Source organism: Oncorhynchus tshawytscha, linkage group LG31 (assembly GCF_018296145.1).
Source record: "Oncorhynchus tshawytscha isolate Ot180627B linkage group LG31, Otsh_v2.0, whole genome shotgun sequence".
Taxonomy (NCBI): domain Eukaryota; kingdom Metazoa; phylum Chordata; class Actinopteri; order Salmoniformes; family Salmonidae; genus Oncorhynchus; species Oncorhynchus tshawytscha.
In genome coordinates, this window is record NC_056459.1 from 9,658,780 (window position 1) to 9,667,792 (window position 9,013).

The 9,013-nt window shown below is 40.8% G+C and overlaps 1 long non-coding RNA gene across 1 annotated transcript; it reads left to right on the plus strand.

Annotated features, from left to right (window-relative positions):
• Positions 1-344: 344 nt before the first annotated feature.
• Positions 345-8,220, plus strand: LOC112229275. Its single transcript, XR_002950159.2, has 3 exons — positions 345-495; positions 6,350-6,452; positions 7,912-8,220. It is a non-coding gene; the product is annotated as an uncharacterized LOC112229275 (long non-coding RNA).
• Positions 8,221-9,013: the final 793 nt, after the last annotated feature.

A 9,013-nucleotide genomic window follows, 5' to 3' on the forward strand; every position in this document is an offset into this window, starting at 1 on the left:
TACTGTATGTATGAGGGTTGGGGTCAATTCCATCTCAATTCAGTCATAGGGCTCTATTTCCAGCTGGTGCTAACATGCTGACCACACCAGTCGAGTCACACGAGCGTTGCAAAATAAATGTACACATACATGTTATTCAATCATTGCACCCACACTGCTTGCGGCGCCAACGAGCTTCTGTGTTGCCCAGCGCTAACATAGAAGTCAGTTCTATTTGTGATGCTGAACCCGGTGCCAGTCCTGCCTCTCCCATCTCCTCATTGGTTTATAGAAGCAGATTCCCACGTGCCATCTCCTCATTGTTTAAACCCACGTGGTTGATTGAACGATGAACTGAGGTCGGTAGGGTCGGTTGTGGTAATACTATGAAAGTTAGATGCCAATCACCATATAAAGAAGAAAAAACCTGGAAGGAGGAGAGACGACTAGAAACTATTTGGTTGTCCGTTTTATGTGTGGATTAATTGGTGGAGTAGAGGACCTTGTCCATTTCAGGTAAAATAACAACATTTGTATCCCAGGACAAATTAGCTAACAACAGCAAGTTGCTAAATAGTACAAATTAACTAGCAACTGCAAGTTGCTAAATAGTACAAATTAGCTAGCAACTGCAAGCTAGTTAGCTAAATTGCCATAAATCTTTAATGCTTTTCAACCTGTCCCCAAATTAATGTAATTGGTTCAGAGTTTGTTTCGATATTTCAACCTGTGGTGTCCTGATCACGTTTGGTGTGGGGGGACAAAATCAATTTTCGCACAATGGCGCGCGTCCGGTCTGGGCATGGTGCAAGGCGCTGCTCTTGTCAAACTACGCAGCCTGTCCCATCAGTGCAGCCTATCCAGCAGTGATGCACAGTGCCAATTTGTGCCGATGAACCTCGTGTTTAGAAACATAAAAAAAACATGTTTTTTTTTCCCATTTCGTTTTATTTGATTGAAAACCATGCATAACTTCATCTCCCCTTAATAAGGAAGGCTATTTTTTTTTATCCTGCCCAATGCATTTGCCAAACAGCCGAGTCGATCAATAAAAGGGTTTTGCTCATGAGACTGCCTTGGAATAGGTCTAAATATTCATCACCAAAACTTTTTAAAAGGTGACGCTCCTGTTATTTTATTTGGATGTGCGTAAAGCCCCCATCCATGCACGTGACCATTATGCTCATGGAACGAGTGATGCGATGATGTTGGTGACCCAGTGGCAATTGCTTGTTTTCTGTTTAATTAGATTTTTTTTTTAAAAACAAGCCCTCCGTAGCCTACAATAACGAAGGCTGGTTCAACAGCAATGAGTCTGTGTGTCTTTTTTTGTATTAGCCATTAGCTAAGTCAATAAAGGGTTTGTCAATTATCTACTCGTAAGAGTGCCTTATATATTTTGGAGGTTTTTGCCCGCATTATTCAAATTAATCACAATTCCCATACCTGCATAGGCTCCTTCATTTAGCTTGTTCAAGTATTCATCCCAATTTCCAAAGAGCGCCTCTCGTCCGATTAGCCAAGACGCGTCCTCCAAAGGTATTTAAATTATTCAGTCCTATCATGCCACATCAACGGTAGATTTATATTTCTTATTGAAAACGTGCCTCGCACATACAATGAGCCTGAGTTATTTTGTATTTCTGGAGAAGTGTAAATGTTGGCTATGTGATGACTAAAGACATTTGGCCTATGCTACATAGTCCGTTAGAACAACGTGAACTGGAAACATGCCAAACATACTGTATTTAGCAAAACTGGATGTATTTTGCTGTTACTATTTTTTGATGCAGTATGCTGTCTATGCAGTATGCCTTATATACTATGACAGAGCTGCTTCATTAACCAGGAAGTAGCCTTGTCATTTATTTTCTTTTGTCGGCTTTTTGAATGGTCTTCAATGGGAAAAGAACATAACACAATGGTCTTCAGCGCAATATCTTAAAAGGCATCTGGCAGAAGAAAAGTCATCTACAAACACAAAGGATGTATGGGAAGTTGGGAATCTTGCCCAAATGTTAGAGGGATGCCACATACTAATCTAGTCAAAGCTTCATCACTGCTGTTCACTGGTTCCACTTTCACAGACATAAAGGGCTGAACTATGTAAAATACCGTTCCCTGTGCGATCAGCATACTTCGCTCTACAGTCGTCTTGGTGCTTCGACACCTCCATTGCTTGCTGTTTGGGGTTTTAGGCTGGGTTTCTGTACCGCACTTTGATATATCAGCTGATGTAAGAAGGGCTTTATAAATACATTTGATTTGATTTAGTTCCTACCGGTCATAAACCAGGATTACAAAATGAAGTGGTTCAGGATATAAATGCAGCAAAGGCAGTCCACATGTGGTGACCGAAGGAGTGACAGTCCTGGCTACTCTGCAAAATATACAACATACAGTGGCAAGAAAGAGTATGTGAACCATTTGGAAATACCTGGATTTCTGCATAAATTGGTCATAAAATGTCATCTGATCTACATCTAGGTCGCAACTATAGACAAACACAGTCGGCTTAAACTAATAACACACAAACAATTATACCTTTGGATGTCTTTATTGAACACACCATGTAAACATTCACAGTGCAAGGTGGAAAAAGTATGTGAACCCTTGGATTTAATAAATGGTTGACCCTCCTTTGGCATCAATAATCTCAACCAAACATTTTCTGTAGTTGGGATCAGACCTGCACAATGGTCAGGAGGAATTTTGGACCATTCCTTTTTACAAAACTGGGATGACCTCAAGAGAGCAGTTCATAACAGACATGCCACAGCATCTGAATCGCGTTGAGGTCAGGACTCTGACTGGGCCACTCCAGAAGCCGTATTTTCTTTTGTTGAAGCCATTCTGTTGATTTACTTCTGTGTTTTGGTTCATTGTCCTGTTGCATCACCCAACTTCTGTTGAGCTTCAATTTAGCGGACAGATAGCCTATCATTGTCATGCAAAATGTCTTGATAAACTTGGGAATTAATTTTTACGTTGATGATAGCAAGCTGTCCAGACCCTGAGGCAGCAAAGCAGCCCCAAACCATGATGCTCCCTCCACCATACTTTACAGTTGGGATGATGTTTTGATGTTGGTGTGCTGTGCCTTTTTTTCTCCACCCATAGTGTTGTGTGTCTCTTCCAAACAACTCAACTGTAGTTTCATCTGTCCACAGAATATTTTGCCAGTAGCACTGTGGATCATCCAGGTGCACTTTTGCAAACTTCAGACGTGCAGCAATGTTTTTTTTTGACAGCAGGTGCTTCTTCCACGGTGTCCTCCCATGAACACCATTCGTGTTTAGTGTTTTACGTATCGAAGACTCGTTGACAGAGATGTTAGCATGTTCCAGAGATTTCTGTAAGTCTTCAGCTGACACTGTAGGATTCTTCTTAACCTCAATGAGCATTCTGCACTGTGCTCTTGTAGTCATCTTTGCAAGGCGGCCACTCCTAGGGAGAGTAGCAACAGTGCTGAAATTTTATTTTATTTCATTTATGGACAATTTGTCTTTCTGTGGACTGATGCACATCAAGGCTTTTCGAGATACTTTTTGTAACCCTTTCCAGCTTTATGCAACTCAACCATTCTTAATTAGATCTACTGAGATCTCTTTTTTTTAGGCATGGTTCACATCAGGCAATGCTTCTTGTGAATAGCAAACTCAAATTTTGTAAGTGATTTTTATAAGGCAAACCAACTCTAAACATCTCCAATCTCGTCTCATTGATTAGACTCCAGGTTAGCTGACTCCTGACTCCAATTAGCTTTTGGAGAAGTCATTGGCCTTGGGGTTCACATACTTTTTCCAACATGCACTGTGAATGTTTAAATTACATATTCAATATCGACAAGAAAAATACAATCATTTGAGTGTTGTTAGTTTAAGCACACTGTCTGTCTATTATTGTGATTTAGATGAAGATCAGATCAAATTTGATGACCAATTTATGCATAAATCTAGGTAATTCCAAAGGGTTCACATACTTTCTTGCCACTGTATATGTAATTGTAATTATTATCATAAGCTGTCCTTTTTAAAGGAGTTTTGCATAGTCAAAAGTTTGGACACCTACTTATTCTAGGGTTTTTCTTTATTTGTACTATTTTCTACATTGTAGATTAATAGTGAAGACATCAAAACAATGAAATAACACACATGGAATCATGTAGTAACCAAAAAAATGTTAAACAAAGCTAAATATATTTTAGATTTGAGAATCTTCAAAGTAGCCACCCTTTGCCTTGACAGCTTTGTACACTTGGCATTCTCTCAACCAGCTTCACCTGGAATGCTTTTCCAAAAGTCTTGAAGGAGGTCCACATATGCCGAGTACTTGTTGGCTGCTTTTCCTTCAATCTGTGGTCCAACTCATCCCAAACCATCTCAATTGGGTTGAGGTCGGGTGATTGTGGAGGCTAGGTCATCTGATGCAGCACTCCATCACTCTCCTTCTTGGTAAAATAGCCCTTACACAGCCATGGTGGTGTGTTGGGTCAAAAACAAATGATAGTCCCGCTCAGCACAAAGCTCAGTCCCGCCCTCAGAACAGCCTCAATTCATTGTGGCATGGACTCCACAAGGTGTCGAAAGCGTTCCACAGGAATGCTGGTCCATGTTGACTCACTCCAATGGTTCCCACAGTTGGCTGGACTTCCTTTGGGTGGTGGACTATTCTTGATACACACAGGAAACTGTTGAGCGTGACAAACCAGGCACCATTGCAGTTCTTGACACTTCTTGGCACCTACTACCCCATTAAATCTTTTGTCTTGCCCATTCACCCTCTGAATGGCACACATACACATTCCATGTCTCAGTTGTCTCAAGGCGTAAAAATCCTTCTTTCACCTGTCTCCTCCCCTTTATCTACAATGATTGAAGTGGATATATCAAGTGACATGAGAAAGGGATCATAGCTTTCCGCGGGATTCACCTGGTCAGTAGGTGTGAGGTGTTCTTAATGTTTTGTATACTCAATATATATGCAATATAGCATGTACTACTATTACTGTCATGCTGTTAAATTTAAAGTTGTATCTTGACATTTGTGTCTTGAAAGGTGGTTTGAAGTTTACACAACTGTCTTAACCTGGTGAGAAGTTAGCATGTTTTGGGGGCATGATCTTTGTGCATCTTTCGCTTTCTCACCAATCATTATTCACGATAAATTCATGATTATTCGTAATCATGGTAGCATCCACATGAATGTAGAAGTGTTCAGAAACATATTATTATATTCTTAATTACAATAGAAGTTACTCCAAAATGACACAATACATTATTTGCCATACATTTTTATTGAGCACAACACAATCCGAAACACACCCAAAGCAAACTGCAATGGCACCCAAAAAATTAGTAGAGTCACAAGCTTGATGTAGTCATTGCATGCTAGGAATATGGGACCAAACACTAAACTTTTTACTAAATTGAATACACTATAAGTAAATGTGTCCAAATAGTTATGACACCCTCAAATGAGGGGACTAGATACAGTACACAAAGTGCATTAATTTCTAATCGGATATGTATGAAAATACCCTCATATAAAAAGGTGACATTCGACTGTCACCTCATTTAAAAGTCCTCTCACATTTGATCTCGTATTCAAAATACTGGCGTATAGAGCCAAACTAAAAGTTTTAGCTTAACTGTCCAAATAAATATGTATTCATGGACATTTGTGTAGGGGTTGATAGACTTGATTTGCCCCCTCAAGAAATGTGACATTTTATTTGGAGTTGTTGGGAAAACATGTGGTAGCTCCTAAAGACAGATTAGCTTAGTATTCTCTTTCCAGAAATAGGCCTTTGCTTTCCAAAATCTAAGTTTTTACCGCAATTGCATTTTCAACCATAGAACTAGAATCCATAGATTGTCCGTGCCCATTCAAGTCAGGAGTTGCAGCCATCTTGAGTGTACCATACGTTTACCAGTGTTAGAGGTTCCAACACCCTTCTATGGATTCTATTTCTATGGCCGCAACGCATAAAACTGCCCAAATCGCGGTTTTCTCAACTATGCAAGACAGGAGTAATTATATAATTTTGTCAAATGTATGTACATTTATCAGAGGGTGCTGCAGCACCTTCAGCACCCCTACTTCCTGCAGATATGGTTGTACCTCTGCATAACACCATTCACTGTTTTCACAATAATATAGAAAACACAGAACAAAACAAAACATTAGTGTGTACTTTTCCATTTGATGGGGAAAACAACCTTATTTTACTGTAGGATGGGATCAATTGCAAGGTAGTACAATTGGGTAGTTTGTGAAAACAACATTTTTAAACAAAACATAACTTACTTCTTCTCCGCTCACCCTCAGAGCTGTGTCTTCTTCTTCTTTGATGGATTTTCCTCCACAGAGACAGAGGAAGTTGATGAGGACGAGTCCCTGCTGCAGTCCCCTGGTTGATTCCCCCTCGCTGCTGGAGTCTCCGCCTGATTCGAGCATGTAGCCTACTGCTGGTCGGACCTTACACACAGACTAACTATTTAAAGCAGCAAATGAAATAAGTAATGTAGCGTTTGAAATCATGATACTCGTAACAATACAGTCCACCTTTTAATCTTAGGACAGACTGATTCTCAATTGTAATTTAAATGTAAAAGTTAATTAAAAGATTATGTACCTCTTGGGGAAGCCAGCTGGCTTTAGAGGAAGACCTTGTCTGTCTTCCTTCAAGCTGGTTATGGTGTACAGCAGCACTTTGTTCTTGTCTTCTGCCTGTAAGCTCAGCTCTCAGCTTTGGATCAGCTGTGATACACATTTTAAGTCAGGACTCCCGCCCACCAGACTGCTTCTCTCTCTCTAATCAAATGGAAGTGAGGCTATTGTAGGCTCCCCATGCATTGCATAACCACAACTTGTCTACTGGGATATTTTAATGGCCATCCTCCACTTAAAAAGGGGGTTTGAATGAAAACTGCAAAATCCCAGTTATTTTTCATGTTTTGCCTACATTTTGACACACTAGCATCAATATAAACAGATTCTATTGTTAAATGTGCAATCAAAATAGTAAAAAAAAAAAAAAGATCCTTTCAAACAATGCTCATGTTTTAATTGCAGGTTGGATCACAACTTCAAAGTCATTTCCCATTCATCATATTGACCATGCTGAATACAGCAGTAACTATAATGTACCAACGTACCATTGGCTAATAGGCAATGTAATTACTAATATTCTTTATATTCCCTGCAGCAACTCCCAAAAAAAGAACATTCAATGAGACATCATACTCTTGTTAAAACGTTTTTTTGTCACCGAGCTAAATTCTCCGGCCATCAAAGTATCATCTTAAAGTCATTAATGAAATTAGTTCCCATCAGAGCCATCATTTATGGATAGAGTTGGGACATTGTGGCTTCTGCATTATGATACATTTACATGACACCACAACATTCTATTGCACCCTAAATATATGGCTCTGATTCTCATTATCTGGCTTACCCTCTTCTATTACTCATTAAACTGAAAATAATGTTATTTGATTTTGAACATATGGGCTTCAATTAATTCTACAGCAATTTACCTAAGACTTACCACTCGTGCTAGCAACAGGCTTGTCATCTTTTTGGCGTTTTCCGCTGCCTCTGGTGTTCATCGTGTCTGAAAAAAGACTAGATGAACTAGATGTAATTCAGTCTGGTAGCTGTTACTTACCTTGCTTGTTGGTAAGTTGGTCATTTCTTGTTAATTTGTTAGTCAAAGATTATCTATACACCTCTCAGCTAATTTGCCTCATTTTGCCTGGATTCTATAATTTCAAGTTTTGACTTTGTCCAATCATAAGCATGCATGCTTTTGCAGAATATTTAATGCAATCCTCTCATTGGGCATCTCCCTCCCTCTCCCCCTCTCTGTCTCCCTCCCTCAATGCTGTCTCCCTCTGTCACGGTCTCTGTACTGTGTGGAACTTCTAGGTTGCTGCTGCTTCTTGGCTGGGGGAACGAAGAGGTTCTGGAGCCGGCTGTAAAGGCCCTCCGTAGGAACCCCTGGGTCCCTACTCGGCTCTTCAACATGGGCATCTTCACTGGACAGGGAGAGGGAGATTAGCTTGGGACATTCGTTTGGCATGTAAAACTAGACAACAGTAGAAAACACAAACTATCATCATGGAACGACAAATATATAATAGAAAAAGACATCCACCATACACTCTTTGAAAAAAGGGCTCCAAAAGGGTTCTTTGGCTGTCCACATAGGATAACCTTTTTTGGTTCCAGATAGAACCCTTTTGGGTTCCATGTAGAACCCTCGGTGGAAAGGGTTTTACATGGAACCAAAAGAGTTCTACCTGGAACCAAAAAGGGTTTTTCAAAGGGTTCTCCTATGGGGACAGCCAAAGCAACCTTTTAGGTTCTATATAGCACTTTTTTTCTAAGTGTATGAATAAGAAGGGAGGGGTGAGATGACTTCTACTCTGGCTATGTTCCCATTCTCTTCCTTTTTCCTGAAGTGTGCACTCGTTCACTCCCCCTTATGCATTTAAAAGCTTTGGATTGGTGCAGGCATGGCTGGAAGGAGTTTCCCACCATATTCCTCACACCAGTCCATTCCTTTGAAATACATGAGGGGGAGTACACACTTTAGGAGAAGGGATGAAAATTGAAATACAGCCAGGACTGCAAAGTGGATACTTACTGGTCCTCCGTGTCCCGTGCACCCAGAGCCGTTTGCTTCTCCCTGGATGGTATCAATGGTGGTGGAGTAGAAGGAACTCTGGCCCCTCTGGTGTGCTGCCCCCCTGCCTCCTCTCCAGCCAGCTCCCGAGCCACCTGCCTGCTCCAGGTTGTGGATCCCCACCAGCAGGCTGTAGTCCATGATCTCAAAGCTCTGCAGCAGCTACAGGAAGAGCAGAGGGACAATATGCAGGGGTCAAAGAAACAGTTAAGTGGGGATGGAGGAGTACACCAGGGAAAATGTGTGAAATACCGTAGGCTTGGTGTAGCATTTACAGGCTGTACTCCATGATCTTAAAGCTCTGCAGCAGCTATAGGGGACGAAGGGACAAAGGAGTCAGGA